The sequence below is a fragment of the Chelonoidis abingdonii genome, chromosome 3 (assembly GCF_003597395.2).
Source record: "Chelonoidis abingdonii isolate Lonesome George chromosome 3, CheloAbing_2.0, whole genome shotgun sequence".
NCBI lineage: Eukaryota > Metazoa > Chordata > Testudines > Testudinidae > Chelonoidis > Chelonoidis abingdonii.
Genome location: NC_133771.1, coordinates 122,229,156 through 122,251,432, shown reverse-complemented (window position 1 = coordinate 122,251,432; position 22,277 = coordinate 122,229,156). Strand labels below are relative to the sequence as shown.

Here is a 22,277-nt window from a genome sequence, read left to right as displayed (position 1 = left end):
CGCCCCCACAGAAAGTCTGACACATAGTTTCTGGTTGGGAAATCAGTGGAGACTGGATTTTTATGCTAGTCAAATGTTTCAGTAGAAACAAGGCTCTTTGCTTTAAAGGGCCTGATTCTCTAAGGCTTTGGGCCTGCACAGTCACTTAGAGCAAAGCAAAGTGGATGTAACATGCTACTAACCTGATCTGGAAACATTTTACACCACTTTGCTCTTATTTAGCTCTCGGGCTAGTGATGACACAAGGGGAAATCAGGTCCAAAATGTACACATATGTTCCTCTTATGTGCTCTCTCAATCACTCTTTTTAGAAAAGCCCAATTAGCATTAACCATGGTTCCAACCATGTACAGATAATGAAAGGTCCCCTGGAACTCTTGAGATGTCTCATTGAGAACAATCTCAATCTTGCTGCTTGGGAGTACTGAATTGTATGGGGATAGGCCTGCTAGGAGCAGGGTCACTCTTCATGGAAACAGGTGCTAAGGCCCAGATCCTCCAAGGTATTTAGGGACCTAATTCCCCATACTTTGGAGGATCTAGGCCTAATTGCCTCGTTTCAGTTTATGTAACAAAGTGGTTCTTAAAATACATGATGTTATTTCTAATATCAACATCCACAGTAATAGTAAGCCACCAAAATGTGTTACTTGTGCTCCTGGGCATTGAGCTGTGTATGTGTGATGGGAGGCCAATATATCCAAAGAGGACATATGGGAAGTTTTTAAGGACATATTGTAAAAGATAGAGAAAATGATCAGAAACAGAACTTTGAATTTAGATCTTTATTATACAGGTCCATAGCTGTGGTCACCATGCAGTTATACCATAATGGGAATGATCTTGCCAAACGGTTCTCACTAATCAAATTTCAAGAGACCACAGAATACAGCATTCCAAATAACTGGCACTTTAATTTTGATAGAGCAAAAATAAATAGAGGAATGACAAAATGTCCTTTTCACATACAGTGGGGCATATACATGTTTCTTCTTTTCTATAGCTAGTTAGCAGACTAAATCAACATGTCTGACCCTAAATGCAGACCTTTCATTTGAGGGCTTAGAGAGGGCAAGTGTCCCCCTTCCCTTTGATTATGAGACAGAAAGCACTTTTCTGGTAAGTGCATATATCAAAAATGAGTACAATGTAATTTTGTATTTCATTACCACTTCTTGCCCTTTTTCCAACCCCTTTGGACACTAAAAGGAAATGACAGGACAGGTCTAGACAAATATTGGCCCTGGAACTTTCCCTTTCTAATTTTCATGGAACTTTGACAATTTAAAAGTTCATCACAAACCTAAGTATGTTCAGAATCCAACATATCTGGAGTATAGTCACCAGTCAAGAGCTGCACAAAGACTGCACATGTAGTGTTAAGTAAAAGTGGTTACTTCTAAAAAAACCTTGTCTTTAAATTTGCAGATCAAAGCAAATCAAGTCTCATACCCTGAAGGATCTTCTTGTTAATCTGTCCTTCAATTCCTATTCTACAAATGGAGTTAGTTACAATTTACAGTCCAATGCGATCTTCTGGTCCTGCAGAAGAGCCTGTCTCTTCATTTGAGGAGTTCGTCCTCAAAAGCATAAATAACGTCTAGAAACTCATAGAGTTTATGGTTTTAATTTATAAAATTAAACCTGCTCCAGACAGGTAATACTGGTATACAAATTTGCCATCCCTGGGTTCTATCATAAACAGTGTGCTGGTGCACAACATGTAATGCTGGGTTCCTTCTAACACTTCAGAAACAAGATCCGATGTGATGCACATTAGAGCATTGAAGCACTTCTCATTTAACTCTGCAGGGCCCGGGACATGGTAAGCTGCCAGAACTTCCTCCATCATCTTGCCTGTTGACAAAAGGAACAATAACTAGTCATCACTGGTCATTGGAGTGTTTCCAATTAAAAAAAAAACACACCCTGAAAAAGAGAGACGATGTCACTCAATAGCAGCTGTTTCATAAATATCAGGGATCTGCGATGCAGTTTTCAATCTCTCTCTTATCCTTAGCATACTAATAAAGAAGAAATGTATTCTATACTGTATATTTCCTAAAGCACTACTCAGGACTGAATCCAATAGCAACTCTTCTTTTTTTCTGTTGTCTTATTTTGTTCAACAAATTATAATATTTAAAAAATACTTATAAAATGTTCTTTAGGTAAAGAACAACTGCTGTTTTTACAGTGAATTCACTACTGGTGAAAGGCTGGATTGACAATGCTGTAATTTTTCTTAGGTCACACTTTTTATTAAAGGTACAGTTTAAATAGTTTATACAGGGTTCATAATCATAAATAGATGTTTTAATAAATGACTGATCAGCTATTCTAGATTTTGAAGAGTCCAGCCGGTCAAAAAACTCATAATCATCTCTAAAACATACTACTCAGGTCTGTAACATACTGACTGATTACCCTTTATAAACATACTCCTAGTATAAAGTGTGACCCTTTCTTTTTATACACAGAATAGGTGTAAAATGAGCAGGGTGAATGGAAAATCCCCCACCCTGCCAATGAGCTTCTGCTCTATAATGGAAGGGCAACCTATGCCAATGAAGGGGGTAGATCAGTCTCCATCTCCACTCAGTTATTGTCCTCCATTGAGAATGCTAGCCGGGGGTTACCATGACAACGGTGAAGTTTGTGCTGGGATCCTAACCAAGCCCACCTACTTATTTCACAAAGGCCATTACAGAGTCATCAGAAGGTAATGACTCTCAGTCATTATTGACCTGGGCAAGATTAAAAAAAAAGACAACTTCTTAAAGATATTTCATATACAGCAGTTATGCAATGAAGTTGCAGAACTGATATCTGTTGTTTTTCTGAACACTCCTGTAACGTCACTGCAGCTATCCAAATGGCCCTTGATTGATTGAATTATTGCCTTTATCGCTTTCACCTAATACATCTTTACTAGAGTGATTTAAGAGCAATTCAAATGTTTTTGCTGTACTATTTTGTTTAAATTAAGTAGTTAATATCTATAAGTTCCCTTTCAAATATTTTTGAAAAGTAAAGCATCACAGATGAGACATGTTTTGTAGGACCACATGAATTTGCCATAATTCAGGCAGGTTCACAATTTTATAACTACTTTTATGATGCATGCAAGGTGCTGCATAATTTGCATAATGCTATTAATCTGGGCTAAATGTACATCTATCTATTGCCTCCTAAAACAGAGTATATTGTTCAATACAGACCTCCACTTAAAAAAAACCCCAAAACCAAAATAAAAAGAAAAGAAAAGAAATGGTACTACCATAAATCAGTTACATAAATCATTGAAAAACATAGCTCTACATAATTTCCTACTATTATTATAAGTATGATTTATTATTTGCATTGAACCAGCCTCCACTCATGAATCAGGCCTCCATTGTGAAAGCACTGAAATGTGACTGCTAAAAGCCAACAGAGTCTATTAAATGAAATCTCTGTGATAGTAGACTGTGGTATTCTGGGACAGTCTCACAAACAACACAGACACAGATCAATCTCCCTGCCTAATTCAGATTACTTAAAAGATCTCTGTCCAACATATAATCCTGTGATATATTGTTTTTGTGTTATTTGAGCAGGTCACAAAAGTGGAATAATTCCACAGAACTCCTCTGTCTTTTCTTGAGCTAGAGATGGTGCTGCACAGTATACTGACAACGATATATAATATTGTAGTCGCTGCGCTTTGGATCTGGGGGAACTGGAGGCCAGTGGAAACTGCAGTACAAAACCAGGGGACATTGTCAACCTTCAGTTAACCAGAAGTTTCATTTAATTTGGTAAGTAGGGGTTGTACTGCACTAAATTCACAGCGAGAAGAAATTTGTGATGTACAGCATTACACAGATGTTACAGCATGAGGAGTACATATATGTCTTGCTTTCTTCAGTGAAAATCCTAACAATAAGTAACTAGGAAAGAAACATCAGTTGTTTTCAACTACGTGGTCTCTCAGCAATTATAAAAAGGGCAGGACGACAGAGGCTGAGTAAAATTCTATTTTGTGGGCAAACAGTTCATTATAGACCATAAGTAGAGCAAGGACTCTCCACTAGGAAAGGGGCAGGATGGGAGAACTGAATGAAAAATTGTTTTACACATCATCATTCCTGGCATCCTGTGAAAACTCAGCAGGAAAGTTAACCCAGCCTGGGATGGTCAGCAACCTATATTAAATTTCTTGGGAGCCCTCATCAAACTGAGGAATGTTGCCCATTAAGGAAGGTTCCCAGGGCTTCTTAAATCAGAATGGCCCAGCAATACAGGAAAGTCAAAAGGGGCCCTGGAACTGGTGCAAAGGCAAAGACCTTGTTTCCAGATTGTACTTTACCTCAAATGGATTCCTGAGATGCAAAACAGTTCATGGGTAAGCCAAAACATTGTGACCAAATTCCAATTTGGGTAAGTATGTCATGCTTACATAAGCACTCTTGATACTTTCACTTCTTGTTCCAGAACTGCTGTGTAGTATTAAAACACCTGTCACATTTCCCCCCAGAGATAGCATCAGCCACCACAGAAATGCAGGCTATGTACAAAACTCAGTTATGCAGTTCTAACTAACGCATGCAAATCTCTCCTGAAGCTCTTAGACTATTTGCAAGGTTGCCACCCCTGTCATATTCAAGAGCAAGTTTCTAGGACTCAACAAATAAAGGCAAAATAAAGTCAATTTATATACTGGAATGTGACATCAACATTTTGATTAAAAAATCCAACATAATACAAAAGTCTGAAGTAACCAACTGTAGACATCAACTCCAAAGGCATTTCTCCTGATGTTGCAACAGTAGTAATCATCTTAATGCTTATAAGTATTTTAGCCCATTGACTGACTTAAAACATACATCCAGTGAAAGTTCATGTGGCATCCACCACACTACAGACAATGAAATTTCCTGAACTATTTCGTTCCTAGAAGTCCAAAGCTCTAACTGCTGCTGTAACTGCTGATGCATTTTACATGAGTGTGTCACATTTTGGAACCACTTGATGTCACACTATCAGGATAATGCATGGAACTTTGTGTGACGTTCCACTGTAATGTATAATTTGTAGTCATCAAGAAGTTAAAAAATGCTGACAATCTATTAGCTCACTAAGCCTATAAGCCTATAAGCCTTGGGGGAATCGTATTTGGGAGTAGCGAAGTCTGGGGTTTGGATCTCTGAAACATTTGTGGTCCACTCTGCTTCCCTTCTAAAAGTCTGATATTGAAAGTATTATGAAAGCTTGCTACCCAAACATGGAATAGAAGTGATGGCATGCCATTAAATAAATCCACATCTTAAAGGGAAGCTGCAGTGTAATATGAAATTCTAATCACAACACTTAATAACATAGGACTGTAAAATTGCTATGCATTTTTTAAATATCTAAAATATCTTATAGGAGAATATTTAAAAAAACAAACAAGAAGCTGTCAATTAGAGTGGAGTGAGACTGATCAAGATTGAGAAAATTCAGGACCCATTAAAAGCTACTGAAAATCAGAGTTTCAAAGTTGTTTAACTTGAAGTGTTTTTCTCCTCTTGAATATGGCTCTGCAAGTGGCATTGCAGAGGAGGGGTCTATGTCTATTGTTTCTTAACGATATTGAATTCAAATGTTCTTAATTTACATGGAGAAGGATTTTCTAATTGCTAGTCCTGCAAACTCAGCCTGGGATTGCAGAGTCAAGGTGGCCTTTTTCCTTCTTGTGCATCTTCGACCATAATAAGGGTTCTGGCTCTGAAACCCAAACTACACCTATGTAAGCTCATTAGGCCAAATTCTGCCCTCAGTTATGTGGTCAGCGTTGCCAACCCTGTGATTTTATCACAAGTCTCACAAGGTATTTGATTTTTTATGTAAAGTCCCATCTCCTGGCAACAAGAGTTCATACAAGAATCTGAGTTTCCATTTAAAAAAAAAGTAAATTTCTAGTCCTCAAAGTGCCAAAAACAGCTAGAAAATATGACTTGAGTGCAACCTAAAGACTCAACAATGAAAGGCAAATTAAAAGAACTCCAAAAGTATTATTTAAAAAACATCTCATGATTTTTAAGTCAGTCTCATGATGTTGGGGGCTAAGATGATTGATCACTGGGGGGTGGAAACACCCAGCAAAGTCAATAAGACTTGCATACTGAAGCAGTGATAGTGCTGAGCACTGCTATGAGGCAGACCAGAGTTCATCTGTTTGTCATGTTCTCTTGCTACCTGGACTAAGAGGGATATAAAGACAGCACACTTAATCACCAGGGGAAAGAACACTTCGTGTCACTTAACGGAAATTCTTCCAGACAATTCTTCCTCTGAAGATGTCAGATAGATTTTAGCCAATCATCAGGATGAACACAAGTGCATTGTCTGCAAGTATGTTGTTCTGCTTAACAGCTTCGTCAGTGTTTCCTTCCTCTCCCATGCTTTACCTGCTCATTGGACTCTGGTTTCTCTTCATCTATTTGATTCCCTCAGCTTCCCCAGCTTCCCCATTTGATTTGATTCCCACCAGCAAGAGAGGCCAATTAGCCTTAAGCCATAGCTGCTAGAGAGCTAAGGGGCATAATACTGATTGAGAATGAAGCTCATCTGGACAGAAACAGGTGGAGCTTCTAAAAGCCTAGGAGTTGAGGCTAAGAGGTGAGCCTGCAGTCACACTCCCTTATACAAGGGGGAGAGTAGAAGCCTCAGAAAGGCAGGATGGGAAGCAGTCTTGGAAAGGAGCAGTAAGGTCTGAAATGGAAAGTGGTTTGAGGGTCCCTGGATTGGAACCTGGAGTAGAGGGTGAGCCCAAGTTCCCTTACCAGCCACTGCGGGAGTGGTGCAGTCACTGCTTGAGACTTTGTAGGATGAGACCCTGGAAGAGGAGGGTGATTGTCTCTGGCGAAGAGAAGACTGAGAGGGGACATAACAGTTTTCAAGTACATAAAAAGTTGTTACAAGAAAGAGGGAGAAAAATTATTCTAGTTAACCTCTGAGGATAGGACAAGAAGCAAGGGGCTTAAGTTGCAGCAAGGGAGGTTTAGATTGGACATCAGGAAAAACTTCCTACTGTCAGGGTAGTTAAACACTGGAATAAATTGCCTAGGGAGGTTGTGGAATCTCTGTCTAACCTGCTCTTAAAAGCCTCCAATGATAAACACCTGTCAGGGATGGTCTAGATAATACTTAGTCCTGCCTTGAGTGCAGGAGACTGGACTAGAAGACCTCTTGAAGTCCCTTCTAGTCCTACACATGTATGATTCTATGGTGACTTGGCTGGAGGGCTAAGTCATGAATGAGAGGCACTGTGGGGCCTGACCAGCAAGAGAGGGGCTACAGAGCAAGTGACTGAGGCAATGGGCTGAGAGTCTGCTGGATGGGGCATGGACAGTGGTGACCTAATTACTCAGATGAGCCACAAGGAAGTGTTGCTGAGTGGTGAGTAGCATGCACTCTGTTATATCATTCAGCAGTGGAAATTCATTTCCCGTGGCTGCAGTGCAGAAATTGCCTCCCTGGTGGCCTAGCTGTGCAGAAATAGTCATGAAAATTGAACTTTACACCCTACAGGTTTTCTTTAAGATAATTTAAACTCTCAATCCAGACTTTCATCTGTGAAGATCTGATTATTCAAGAGAAACAGCTTTGATTAAAGTCTTTAATTGGCTTGATTTAGATATATTTTAAGATCTGTCATGAGCCCACGAAAGCTTATGCTCAAATAAATTTGTTAGTCTCTAAGGTGCCACAAGTACTCCTGTTCTTTTTGACTAACACCGCTGCTACTCTGAAACCTTTGATTTGTTTGTGACCTTTGAGGCTATTGATCAGGAAACCAATTGTTTAACTTCTGATTTAGTCTTTCAGGCCTAGCAATGAAAAATGTTTTTGGCATTTTTCCACAGTTCATTTCAGGTTTAACCAGTACTTTATTTCAAGTTTATGATTTTGATGTGGGAAGTTTCTGAGTCCCATTCTGGAACCTTTAGAGATTTTTGTTTCTACAGTAAACCTGTCCATAGTTTAATAAACAGAGGATAATTTCTATGCAGATTATCTTTGTATCCTGAGTTCCATTTTTCCGGACAACCTGCTGACTTTTCCACACTCTGAAGAAACTGTTGGTTCAGCTAGACCTGAACTAAAGGCCTCATCTCATTTGTTGCAAAATGCAAAGGTTCAATTAATGCGTGTAAAATTGCCTGGGATGGTTCTTACGGGAAGACAAGGTGTTCCAAGCAGTTTTTGCTATACTTTTACACCTGTTGACGACAAAATCATCAGATGTTCCAGCCTAGAGTTCCATAGTGACAGCCTGTTAGACTACAATAACCACAGAAAATCATTCTTTTAAATTCATTCCTAAAAGATTTTAGGCATGTTTTAAGAGTGAAGAATAATCTGTTATCCCTCCAAATAATAGGTTCTGTATTAATAAAAAAATGACACAGGTTTTTGTTTTTCATTCTGCCACAAATTTTCTATGTAACTTTTGGTAGGTTACTTTAATTCAATTAATCAGTTACTCCTTCTAGAAAACATACTCTGGCACATCACGCCATGGCCAAGGAAGCATTTTGGCAGGGAAGACAAGAGGAGCCATTCTCTTAACATATTCTTGACTCATATTACTCTTTTGAAATATGGACCAGGCCAATTAGGAGGTCAGTATCAAATATAATCTCCACCAGCATTTTTTCTCCATTGGTTATACCAATAGAGAACAGGATCTAGTTTTCATTAATGGCACGCTCTTAATTTTTTTTAAAGATAGCTAACCTTGAATAAACCAACGTCAAAATCTACTGAAATTTCAAATTATGTGATGTAATATTTTTGTGAGGAAGACAGAGGGCTAAAAAGAAGCATTAGACGCTTGCAACACAGCACTTGCCAATGCTCCAAAGGACTCCTACTGCCATCAATGGGAACAAGATTTGGCTTCAAACTATCCAGCACAAAAATCTTTGACAACTTTGCTTAATTACAATCTATCTTCTTCAAAAGTAGCTGGCACGGGAGTTTTCAAAGAGATTTACCATTAGGGAAAGTTGGAATAGATAGTAACAAGTATCATTTGAGCTAGAGGGAGTTGAAGAAATAGTAGACAATAGTCAATGTGTTTCAAATCAGATTTACATGTCAATACCACACTCAGAAACAGTCTGAAGATTTTGCCTCACACGTTAACAGAAATATTCTCATTTGCCTTCTGAGTGAAAATAGTCACTTGTAGTATTCCAGGCCAAGAGGTACTGAAACAGGGTTTTATAATAGAAGTTGGCTGAAACCTTAACTCTGAAAAGTCTTCTACACTTCAAATATAATCATTCTAAACAAAGAGATTAAAGAAAGGATGATCATTTGTGAGATTGCCAAGAAGAAAAGATGGCTTTCTGAGAATGAGCTCTGACCATCATTTGCTTGAGAGATGCCTCTTAAAGAGAGGCACTGGCAATTTTCACCAACAGCAGAACAAAAGTCTCTCCTCCATAAAATTTTTCTAAGTTTAACGAAAATGTGTCTAGTTGACATACATTGAGAGAGATCTCAAATAATCATTATGGGACTATTTTTAACAAAGTTTTAAAAAAAGTAGAGATGATCCTAAACAATGAAGTTCAGAATGAGATCCATCCTTTTCTAAAGTCTTAGACTGTAGAAACAGGGTTTCTTTAGTTTGGCCCATTATAGAGCTACGGGCTTACTATGAAATTTGGTTCTACGTCTAAGTTTAAACCTTCATCTGAATGCCATCTAAATTGTACTTTGGGCCCATCTCTATTAAAAAAAAGTTCTAATAATCTTTTCCCTGATGCCAAGCTCCCCCGCTCTCCCCACCCGATGCTCTATGTGTATTCAGAAACACATCTGTTAATTTCAAAAGTAAGTTTTAATGCTTCTTACTTCCATTAGAACTGCAGAGCCAACACAAGTACGGCCTGGTCTACACTTGCGGGGGGCGGGAAATCGATCTAAGTTATGCAACTTCAGCTACGTGAATAACATAGCTGAAGTCGACATACTTAGACCTCACCGCGGTGTCTTCACTGCGGTGAGTCGACTGCTGCCACTCCCCCATCGACTCTGCCTGTGCCTCTCGCAGTGGTGAAGTACAGGAATTGACAGGATAGTGCTTGGGGGTCAATTTATCGTGTCTAGACTAGACACAATAAATTGACCCCCGCTGGATTGATGGCTGCCCACCGATCCAGCAGGTAGTGTAGACATACCCTAGGTTTGAATAAACTGACCCAGGGAAAACAGTGCAACTGCACTGTTGTCAAAGTATCATGATTAAAAGACAATGGGGTATAAGTGAACCTCTATTGCTTATGATGTTAGGGAAAGGACCTAGCTTGTCTCTCTGAGTCCAGGATGCAAGGATATCAGTTAGAAAAAATTGTTCTTTATTAGTTGCAAACTGAACATCTATGATATGGAAATTAGTGAGATACAATAAATATGGAGCTCACAATATCGTTTTTTACTGAGTCACTTTTGCGGTCCCAAAGTAAATTTTAAGATTTCATAGTTAAACAACATAAAATCAGGAAATACAAAATCAAAGGTCCAAAGCAATGTCAACTCAACCATGCTGCACATGTGTAGTATTTTATATTTGTGTTCTCAAGTTAAATACGTACTTATTATATTACTCTTTGGTCTGATTCATCTCTTCTTTACATTTTGACGTTCAGAACCCCTAGAGTAATATTGCTGTCTGTATTGGTCTGCTTCATTCTTAGGTCTGAGAAGGGTAAAGGGCTGGGTAATAAATCTTTTTGAGTGTTCTGGTCATATATATTCTCTGCTCATGTTGTGGCATTACTATTATATTGAAGGAGACATGGAACTCATACAAGTTTCTTAAAAGATGTTTTGAAAAGGCACAGGCCTACTCTTCAAATAACTTCAGGATTGCCACTCATAGAACCAATGGAGATGTGGTTTTCTGGATGCTGCTGCTCTCTGGAAGGGATTTAGTTTAACAGCTCTTCCAAAGCCCCTACCTGCCCCATGGAATAGTACTGATATCACTCTCAGAGAGTGCTTTCAATCTGGCCATTCTGGACAGAGGAATTCTGACATGACAGTGGGGAGAGAAGGGAGTTAAAATCCTGCAAAAAACAGTTTTTAAGAATGATAAGATGGCCCAATGTGCACTTGTCAAATCTCTCCTCTCATCCTGTGAATGGTCCCTTACATTTTTGACAGAAGAACAACAGTTCTCTCTAACCATAATCAGAGCAGTAAAACTGAAGAATATCTCACACCTATGAGTCTGGGTCTAAACAAGTGTGTCAGGAAGCAGGAGGAAGTACACAAAAGGAAAAAAAAATTAGAATGAAAGTCAAGTAAATATATAGTGGTTGTTAAAACACAAATACAGCAGAATAACTACCTTTAGGATACTATTGTATTAATGAAATTATACTGAATATTTTGAAGTGAGGATGGATTTTATACTGTTATCTGCTTTTTTAGACTATTTTGGACTATTACATGCAAGTCCAAACTATATCCCAGCAGTAATTAGACCAGTGGTTCTCAAACTTTTTTACTGGTGACCCCTTTCACATAGTAGGCCTGAGTGTGACCTCCCCCTCTATGAATTAAAAATGCTTTTAAAAATATATTTAGCATCATTATAAATACTGGAGGTAAAAAGGGCCCTGTGCTGGAGGCTGGCAGCTTGCGACCCTCCATGTAATAACCTTGCTACCCCTGGAGGAGTCCTGACCCCCAGTTTGAGAACCCCTGGATTAGAGCATGGTAACAGATACAGCTAGAATGGGAGAAGGAGTCTGTATTTGGTACCACTTACAGCTGTATCAACCTAAGTTCATGACTATGAAATTAATTCCTGTTTAAACTGATGGAAATTAATTATACTTGAGACTAAGTGCAAGGTAAGATGTAGGTGCCTTATGGTACCTGCCAGTTTTCAAGGGAAACTGTGTTTCTTTATCAAACATTGGAGCTTTCTCCCATGTCTGGAACTCAGGCTACAACTTTCCAAGGGAAAATGGTTCCCTCTGTAGGGCACTTGATATCTCCAGGAAATCAGATAACACGGGGAATGCAGAGAGAGAGAGGGGTAAACAGAATAAAGGCACTAGGGGTGATTAGATTTATGAAGACCTCGAGTCTAGCACAAAGTACAAAACTCCACACTCTGTCTTCCCCTACATCCTCTCTCATGCTCCAGGCAGTCACTCCAACTATAGTGTCCATTCTTTCACTTAACACTTGCCCCACATCCAAATCCAGTCACAACAACTTCACCCCCTGTCATTGGCCCACTGGGGCTGGGTGAGCAATGAACTGGGGCAGCTGGTAAGGCTACTCGGGGACTTGGGAGAGGGTAACCAATGAGCCTGAAGAGAAGAATGGGAGATGACCAGACATAAAAGTGGGAGTCAGTGGGCAGGAAGCCCAGGACCTGGTTTGAAAATTAAGCTGGGGAAAACAAGGGTGTATGGAAGAATTAGAATGGTATCTGTATCCAGGAACTTGAGTGATGGAGGCACTGGCCCAGGGTCATGAAGCTGAGTGTTGTGGGAGAGTAAGCTACAGTCTATGGCGTGGGGAATAAGGGGTGTTGGTTATGTGTAGTAGTGAGGATTTTTTTTTGACAGGAGGACATGGGGGCTGAGGAGAGCTGGCTCTAGTAGCATAGAGCTCTGTGAGGAGAGGTGTGGTTCCAGGCCCTTTGGGGAGCTGGGAGAGGAAAACTGGGGTCTGGTTATGTGTATGAGCCCTTGAGGGGTTAGACTGGGGAAAATAGGGCTGGGAGGGGGAGGAACAGAAGTCCTTGGTCAGAAGGAGTCTGGGGCCTCAAGGATTCCTCTCAAATAGAGGAAGGCATGGGGACAAGGGTCTGGACTTTCCTCCCTGTACCTGGTTCTTCTGATACTTCTGCCTCAAAACTAAAACTCAAATTGGGTTGAGGCAAATAAGGATGGGAGCTACTTGCCCCATGCTTGCTTGAGGCACCTGCCTCCCACAGTTGACCACATTTAAGGCTGAAATGGGGCTGCTCTGTCACCAGGAATTCTCAGCTGGTTTTCTAGGGCTCTCTCTTTGCTGGATATGATATGTTTCCCTAGGGTGCATCTACACATATTGAGGGATTAGGAAGTCAAAACTAATTAGCTGCTTTATCTCGATACAGCACATACAGGAAGCTCTGACTGGCTGAATTTTCCCAAAGAGAAGGGTGGAACACAGAGGTCAGCCAGTTAGAATGGTTTTACCTGTAGACTGAAAGGTTTTCCCACAGCCCCTGTTCTTTTTGTTTAAACATGCAGAATTCAACTGATGTAAATTTTTTTTTTCAAAATTAATGTTTATCTGTATGTGTCAGCCGGCAATTAGTGCCTAGTGAGGCATAGATTTTAAAGCCAGGTAACTTCACCCAGTTACTGCTGTATTTTGCCCAATAACTTGTTTGACTAAAATATATCTTCCAGAAAGGCACTGAGTCTTCATTGAAGACTGCAACAGGTGAGGAATCCACCACTTTCCTTCATAGTCTATAGTTGTGGGTGCACCTGCTAGACTATTGTGCAAGTGGTTGGTGAGTAGACTACACAGGCTTAGAACTTTAGTGTGATCTGATCACTATGATAGTTTAATTTATTACATTAAAAAACAAACAATCTTTATGAAATGAGAATAAAACAATTTTCCATTAGAATTTCCATTGGATTTGGTTACTTTGACATGTAACTATGTTATACCAATATAAAAATATAGGCCACCAACTAGGAAAAGCCCATGTAGTGATGTCCAACTCAGCACTTACATATGATAAACAGGCAATTGGGTTATTAAGTATTTACCTGAGCAAATGTAAAATTTAGGATGTCTGAGTTTGGTGTCTGTCTGTTTGCATGCTGTATGCACTAAGCAGGTAGCGTAAACCACCTTATAGCTAATATAGTACTGAGTGACTATGTTTCACACGTAAAATGTCACTAACTTTCATATTTTCTCTTCACATTCAGTGATCAAAGACATTGGTTGCCTAATGTCCTTTAAAATATCTTTAATTTTTCTAAATGAAAATATGTCCTTACATTGTAAGCTATTTTGAGGGGCACACTTGCATAATTTAGACATGGCCACAGCAGGAGCACTCATGCAAGAATGGTGCTGGTTTCCTTTTCTTCTACATTAACTGACTTTAGATCTCTTAGGACTGTGTCTAAAAGTAGAAAGATACCATAATTTAAGTTTGCAAAACAAGCTTTTTTTAAACTGAGCATTCTTAAAAAATTTCACTCAACACCACCACCATGTTCCTGGTATCAACTCATTACATGTCAGACTCGGGCTTTTCTTAGCCCTGAAAGGTTTCTAGTTAAGATCTAGTATACGAGACTCTCTACTAAATTTGACTCTCAACTAGTTACTCTGAATGTGTTAAATGTTCCCATTGTTCTGTGAAATGCCCTCTTTGGGGTTACAGGCCCAGCAGCTGTTGCAGGAGTTTCTGTTGGCCCTTGAAGAGTTGTGCTGATGGGGGTCCCAGGGAGGCAGAAAGGAACCACAAGTGGATAAGGTTAGGTAGAGTCCCTGTAAGAATGGCCTGTACCTTCCCAAACCTAAGCTTCTGCTGCTGGTTTTGGGGCCACATCCTTGTTTCTGTAGGAGGTTCAGGATGAAAATTCTCAAAGAATGTGTAGGAGAGGGAGGAAAACTTCAGAGTTTCCTATTATATGCATTACAGTAGTGCCTATAGGTGCCAAATGAGTCTAGGGCATCGCTGTGCTGAGTACTGTACAAACACATAGTCCAAGACAGCCCCTGCCCTGAACAGTTTATGCTCTAAATAGACGAGAGTGGGAGAAAGGAAGTATTATCCCTAATTTGTAGATGGGAGAACTGAGACACAGGGAGATTCATTTGCTCAAAGCCACAGTGAAAACCTATGGCAGAGACAAGGCTTGAACTTAAATAGAAATGGTGGATCCAACTGACTTATTGATGACTTACTTGAATGTGAGAGAGAACCCTCATTTCGGAAAGAAAGAAAACTGGATGCCTCTCATCTAAGGTAGGAAATGCACAGCATAAACATGTAAGCATATGGATCATAACACTGAGATACTTAGAAACAACAAGAGGGATGAAAACAAGTTCCAAAGAGAAATTGTTTCTGGGAGTTAAAATACTTCCCTCTGACCTGCTCCTACAAAACATAGATGGGATGGTACAAATTTGCAGAAATTTTATAGGAATTTCTTCCAAAGGACACAGTTGGCCCTGCTATTTCCAGCAAAACTCCTAACACATGCAACATTTTATATTTTGTATAAAAAAATAAATAAATTGCTGTTGCTTTAACTTGAGAGAGGAAGGGGGAAAGTGAAAAGTAGAGGTTGGAATTTACTTTGACTAAATTTTCCTAGAATATTCTAACAACAGCTACTAAATTAGTGGGGCAGGGGGTGCGGAGGGAGTATTCAGCAAGCATTTAAGCACATACTTAAGCCTATACATAACTAACTTGTGTCTTAAGTGCTTTGATAAGCTGGGACCATACAGTGTAACTATATGATCTTGGCAGGAGTCAGGATTTTCTGGGACAAATTGAATTGAATACACACAAGAGACATGGTAAGCATATGTACTGTCTGAGGAAAAACAACATGGAGGATCATGATGGAGAAAATACCTATATATAGATATGATCCTTTGATTCTGAATAACAATGCCTTTCAGTTGAATAGGTGCATCTTCAGCTGGGTTTGCACTCATGTTCTGGAGGAGCAGAATCTGGCCCTTTAAAAACCTGTGCTTACCCCTTCCACTCCTTATCCAAACTGAGGATGAAGAGATTAACGCAAAGGAGGGGAACAATTAATAGTGTATGATGAAAAATTGAAATCTATAGCTTTATTTTCAGCACAAATGTACTGGAATGCCAGAGTTCTGTTTTTGTAATTGTTTACATTCTATAAATTATAAAATAAACCAATTTGAAACCAAAAACAGGCAAAAATATTTTTCACAGTAGCAGCCGTGTTAGTCTGTATCCACAAAAAGAACAGGAGTACTTGTGGCACCTTAGAGACTAACAAATTTATTTGAGCATAAGCTTTCGTGGGCTACAGCTCCCTTCATCGGACGCATAGAATGGAACATATAGTGAGGATATATACATACAGAGATCATGAAAAGGTGGGAGTTGCCCAACCAACTCTAAGAGGCTAATTAATTAAGATGAACTGTTGTCAGCAGGAAAAAAAAAAAAACTTTTGTAGTGATAATCAAGATAGCCCATTTAAGACAGTTTAACATGGGGGAAATAGATTCAATAGATTCAAGTATTTGTGTCCTATACCGAAACCAGAATTTCTCAAGTGGAAAGGATAAGTAGCATCTTTATATACTGCAAAAACAAATAGTATCGATACCAGCATGAGTGGTCTTTTTTTTATTGTGATGACAGATTTGTGGATGCAACTACAATACAACTTTATTTTGTATATCATCTTTCATACAAATTGTACCAAGTGTGTGGTTTTTTTTTTTTGTTTTTTTACAGAGTTCAATACAGTTTCAAAGTTAATATAAAATGAAATCATATGAGGAAATTAAGAACAGATGTGACAATCTAAGTGTTGATGGTCAAATATGAATGGATATAAAAATTGTAGCTCAAAAAAAATCAGATAGAAATCAGGAAGACCTCTGAGTTGAAAAGATAATAGAGGGAATGGAAGAAAGACCTTAAAAATTAAACCAGACATTTGGCAAATATTTATAGCTCTTTGTTGTCTTAATGCTTTTCAGATGTTGAGTACTGAATTAATCCTCACAGAGCATCTGTAAAGTTGGTAACTACAGATTATTGTCCCAGTTTTATAGATACGAAACTAAGACATGGGGTTTCACTGATTTGCCAGGCAAAAAGTCAGCATCAGAGTCCAGATTAAAACTCAGGAAATTCTGCCACACTTTACTATATTCTCACCAGCACTAGGTCATACTTGTCACCGGAAAGAATGCAAATGAAGTTGTTTTCTAGTCTTTTTACCCTTGCTGGATAGTTGTACTTCCTTCTTTACCTTTAGTGGTTTGCTTTGCAAACAGACATTTGTAAATGTTTATACAGCTACACAATGGATATGACCCCAAAAACCACCAGCAACTGGCAAAAAAAAGGGGAGAGAAGCAATATTCCATAGTTACTATATAATTTTTTTCTGGAAGAGACTTCTCATTAGTCATCTAGTTCATCCTCCTGTATTATAGCAAGGACTGAATTAATAATTTTCAAACGATTTCTAATAGAGGGGTGTCTTGTCTAATCTTGAATCTCTCATGTGAACGCATCTATAAATCCACTTGGCAGGTTATTCTACAACATAACAGATTTTATACTAATACCGTTTTTCTGATTATTAAAGTAAATTTTTCCTTGTGGCATCTTAAGATCAGTATTCAACGCTGAGAGGCAGTGGATAGGGCAAAGGACTGAGACTCAGGATACCTACATGCTAATTCCAACTCTGCTGTGTGAGCCTAGACAAATCATTTTTTCTCCTACCACATTCTGTGTGTCTTGTTTATTTCGACTGTAAGCTTCTGCTATGTGTATCAACTGTACCTAGCACAATGGGGCCCTGATCTTAGCTGGAGCTTCAAGAAATACAAATAATAATAATAATATTACTACTAGTTGTGCCTGTGAATACTTAGGATAATCCACATAATAAATGCTTCATATTCTTAAAGTAACATTACTTAGACAATTGCAAAATACTTTATAAAAATTGTCAATAGTAATCACTCTTCCCTCTATAGATCATATCATCCCAGGGTCTTTTTATGAGCTAGAGAATACCTTATAATTCTATTTGTTAGCCACAATTAAAGATTTACTTTGGACATTTCACTATGTTAAAAGCTCAACTTCCAACTAAACAGTTTGCTGTATGTAGTGTTGTTGTAGCCATGTCAGTCCCAGGATATTAGAGACACAAGGTGGGTGAGGTAATTTTTACTGGACAAACTTCTGTTGGGGAGATAAGCTTTCGAGCTTATGGAGAGCTCTTCTTCAGTTGTGATTGTCACAAGTTTAATGTATGCCTTACTGGTTTATCACAAGTATAGGCTGTGGAATCCACTTTTGGGGACTTTGAAACATCTTAGTTCTGCTACACATTCAGAGTGGCTGGATTCCAGTTGCGAAGTACTGTAGTAGTTCACTGTAGATCTTAGTCCTTAACAGGCAAGACTTTCTACTACAATTCTGACTTTTACAGGTGAACTGTAAAGCTTTAAAAATTAACTGATCATGATTCAAACTATTCAGGAGTGTGTATGTGCAATTAAAATGAAAATATATTTACATTTAAAAAAATCCCAAATCTTTAAAAATACTTTTCTTCATCTCCCATGACCAGAGTTTAAGATCTGTTTCTTTACCATCCAATAGCTGATAATACGACAACCACAATATTGACACTTCTTGCAGAGTAAGAATATCAGTTGTTGAGTGGAAAAACATAGGGCCCTGAACAGAGGATCTGTTAGGTAAGAGAGAGCCTTGCTTTTCAACTGGATTGTTTCAAATCGGAAAACATACTTGTAATTTTTAAATTATACACTTTATAAATGACTTGGGTTCTTAATTCAGGTTTTGAAAAGAGCACAAAGACCTGCAATTTACCTTCAGTAATCTATAAGGTGCTGGTTGTTTTTTGTTTAGTTGTATTTTTATAGCGATCAGTGAGAAATTGGGTACTTACAATAAAATTAAGGTAAGCATTAGCATGAAAGTCCTAGTACTTTTCTGAACTCCTTACTCTTAGAGTTTTAAAAGCTAGTAGCTGTGTGGAGTTGGTGGTGCATGTAGAAGGAATAATAGATTTTGAATTTTTGATTTTGTATTATTAAAATTAAATTGCAAGTTCCAAAGTGTTAAAGGTAATATAGGACTGGAGACAGCTTTGTAACTGTCATATTGTCATGAATCATAACACTATAGGTCTGACATGGTTCCCACTGCTGCCAATAAGGAAAAGACCAGGCCCCTTACACAGCAAACTCGCAAAAGCGCTCATCCTTTTCCTTGTCTTGAGAAATCTGCAGACATTTCAAGATGATAAAGATTAGCTTCATCATGAATAGGCACAGATAATTTTGGCCTCGGACCCTAGCATATAGATTCATAGACTCTAGGAGTGGAAGGGACCTCGAGAGGTCATTGAGTCCAGTCCCCTGCCCTCATGGCAGGACCAAATACTGTCTAGATCGTCCCTGATACACATTTATCTAACCTACTCTTAAATATCTCCAGAGATCGAGATTCCAAACCTCCCTAGCAATCTATGTCCAATGTATTAACTCTCTGGACAGTTAGGGACTTTCTTTTCCTAATGTCCAACCTAAATCTCCTTTTGCTGGCAGTTTAACTTCATTGCTTTTGTTCTATCCTTAAGAGGCTTAATGGTGAACAGTTTTTCCCCTTCCTCCTGATGAACCCTTTTAGATACCTGCAAAACTGCTTCAATGTCCCCCAAGCGTTTTCTCTTCCATACATAAACAAAAACCCAGAGTTCTTTCCAGTCATTCCTATCATCAGCAATGTATCCACTTAATAAACATATTCTTGATTGCTCAATTCTCTCGACCTCTCCCAATGTTCATCCACATCCTATCTTGAAATGAGTGTGCCAAGATAATACTCCAGTGTGAAGGCCTGAACCAGCGTAGAGCAGAAGTGGGACCAAAATGTGACTCTCTTCATGTCTTGTTTACAAACACTCTTGTTAATCCATCCCAGATCACATTCTGCGTTTTTTTGCACCGTATCAACACTGTGAACTCATTTAGCTTGTGGTCACTATGACCCTTAGATCTCTTTTGCATACTCCTTCCAGACAGTCTCTTCCCTTCTGTATGTTGTGAAGACTGATGTTCCATTCCTTAGTGAGCACTTTGCATTTGTCTTTGTTGAACTTTCATCTGGTTTTACCTAGACCATTTCTCCATTGCCAGATCATTTTGAATTTGACCCTTGTCCTCAAAGCAGTTCAATCCCTCCCAAGTTTGGTATCGTCCACAAACTTAATAAGTATACTCTCTTATGCCAACATCTAAGTTTTGAATGAAGAATTGAACAGAGCCGTGTCCCAAACAGACCCCTGCGGAATCCCACTTGTTATACCTTTCCAGCAGGATTGGGAGCCATTAATAACTACTCTATGGAGTACGGTTATCCAGCCAGTATGCACCACACTTATGTAGCCATCTAAATTGTATTTGCCTAGTTTATCGATAAGGATATCATGCGGGACCGTATCAAATGCCTTACTAAAGTCTAGGTATACCACATCCACCGCTTCCCCTTATCCACAAGACTCGTTACCGTCTAATCAGATTGGTTTGACACGATTTGTTCTTTACAAATCCTGCTGGCTATTCCCTATCAACCTTACCACCTTCAAGTGTTGCAAATGATTCTTCAAATACTTGCTCCATTATCTTCCCTGGCACAGAAGTTAACTAACTGGTCTGTAGTTTCCTGGGTTGTTTATTTCCCTTTTTATAGATGGGCACTATATTTGCCCTTTCCAGTCTTCTGGAATCTCTCCCATCTCCCATGACTGTCCAAAGATAATAGCTAGAGGCTCAGATACCTCCTCTATTAACTCCTTGAGTATTCAGGATGCATTTCATCAGGCCCTGGTGACTTGAGGCATCTAACTTTTCTAAGTGATTTTAACTTGCTCTTTTTTTATTTTATCTTCTAAACCTACCCCTTCCCATAAGCATTCACTATGTTAGAATTCCTTCTGACTTCTCAGTGAGACCGAAACAAAGAAGTCATTAAGCATCTCTGCCTTTCCAAGTTTCCTGTTACTGTTTCTCCTCCTCACTGAGCAGTGGGCCTACCCTGTCCTTGGTCTTCCTCTTGTTCTAATGTATTGATAAAAAGTCTTCTTGTTCCCTTTGATTCCATAGCTGTTTGAGCTCATTTTGTGCCTTTGCCTTTCTAATCTTGCCCCTGCATTCCTGTGTTGTTTGCCTATATCTCTTTTGTAATTGACCTAGTTCCATTTTTATTATGATCTTTTTATTTTGTAGTCATGCAAAATCTCGTGGTTAAGCCAAGGTGGTCTTTTGCATTTTCTATATCTTTCTACCCATCGAATAGCTTGCTTTTGGGCCCTTAATAGTGTCCCTTTGAAAAACTGCCAACTCTCCTCAGTTGTTTTTCTGCTCAGTCTTGATTCAAGGGACCCTACCTATCAGCTCTCCGAGCTTACCAAAATCCGCCTTCACTGAAATCCATTGTCTCTATTTTGCTGTACTCCTTTCTACCCTTCCTTAGAATTGCAAACTCTATGATTTCATGATCACTTTCACCCAAGCTTCCTTCTACTTTCAAATTCTCAAGAGTTCCTCCCTATTTGTTAAAATCAAGTCTAGAACAGCTTCTATTGAGATGTCCTGTTCCTTTAAATGGTCAGGGGGCTCTGTGCCCCTCCCCTCCCAGTGCAAAGCCTCATTTTTGTGTTAGTTTCAACATGCAGCCAGAACAATAAAGGCAGCACAGCAGACAGTTGGGTGTCCATCACCTCTGTGTCTGTGTCTGTGTCTAACTCCTTCTCTGCTGGCTCCAGAACTATAACACTGATAATGAGGAACTTCTATCCCACTCATGTTCAGTGCTGCCTATGCCTGACTAAGAAGAAATAATAAGCAAATGATACTATGAGAAAAGGGGGATAAGTCCACCTAGGAGCACGGGTGACAGACTGCTCCTGGGACAGTGTGAACCAGCTAACTAGAGAGGCAAATAAAGGCAGAGCATGGATAAAAATTCTGCAATTACTGCCTGAGCTTGTGCAAAGGAGCAATGAAGCGCAAGCAAGCTCCATGTTGACTGACCTCCTGCAAGCGAGCAGAGAAACAGTCTTAGCCTGAACTGAGGGTCTGTTGCCAGCAGAGGGAGCCCAAGTATTGCACTTACATTCAGGAAGGCTGTTGAAGTGGCAGTTGCAAAGGAGACCACAGAGAAAGACTATCTGGAATATTGCGTGAACCAAGAAGTACATCTCCTGCATCAGTCAGACAGGAAACTACCGAATGGAAAGAACTGCCATGTAGCCAGTGAGTGCAAACTAAGCATGCTAAGAAGGATTGCTGGGCACATCAGGTTATTTGCAGAAAGTGGTAGAAGAAAAGGACACATTGCCATGACCTGTTGTACAGTTCAAAGACCAACAACAGAGTAACTGTATATCCAAGAAGATACCTAAGAA

General features: G+C 39.2%; 1 protein-coding gene across 1 annotated transcript in view; it reads right to left on the bottom strand.

Moving 5' to 3' along the window:
- Positions 1-894: 894 nt before the first annotated feature.
- The window catches only part of SCAF8 (SR-related CTD associated factor 8), a 147,621-nt gene continuing 126,238 nt past the window's right edge, over positions 895-22,277 (bottom strand). Inside the window, exon 21 of the mRNA XM_032772072.2 lies at positions 895-1,857. The gene's annotated coding sequence lies outside the window, so the exon portion shown is untranslated. The remainder of the gene's footprint in view (positions 1,858-22,277) is intronic.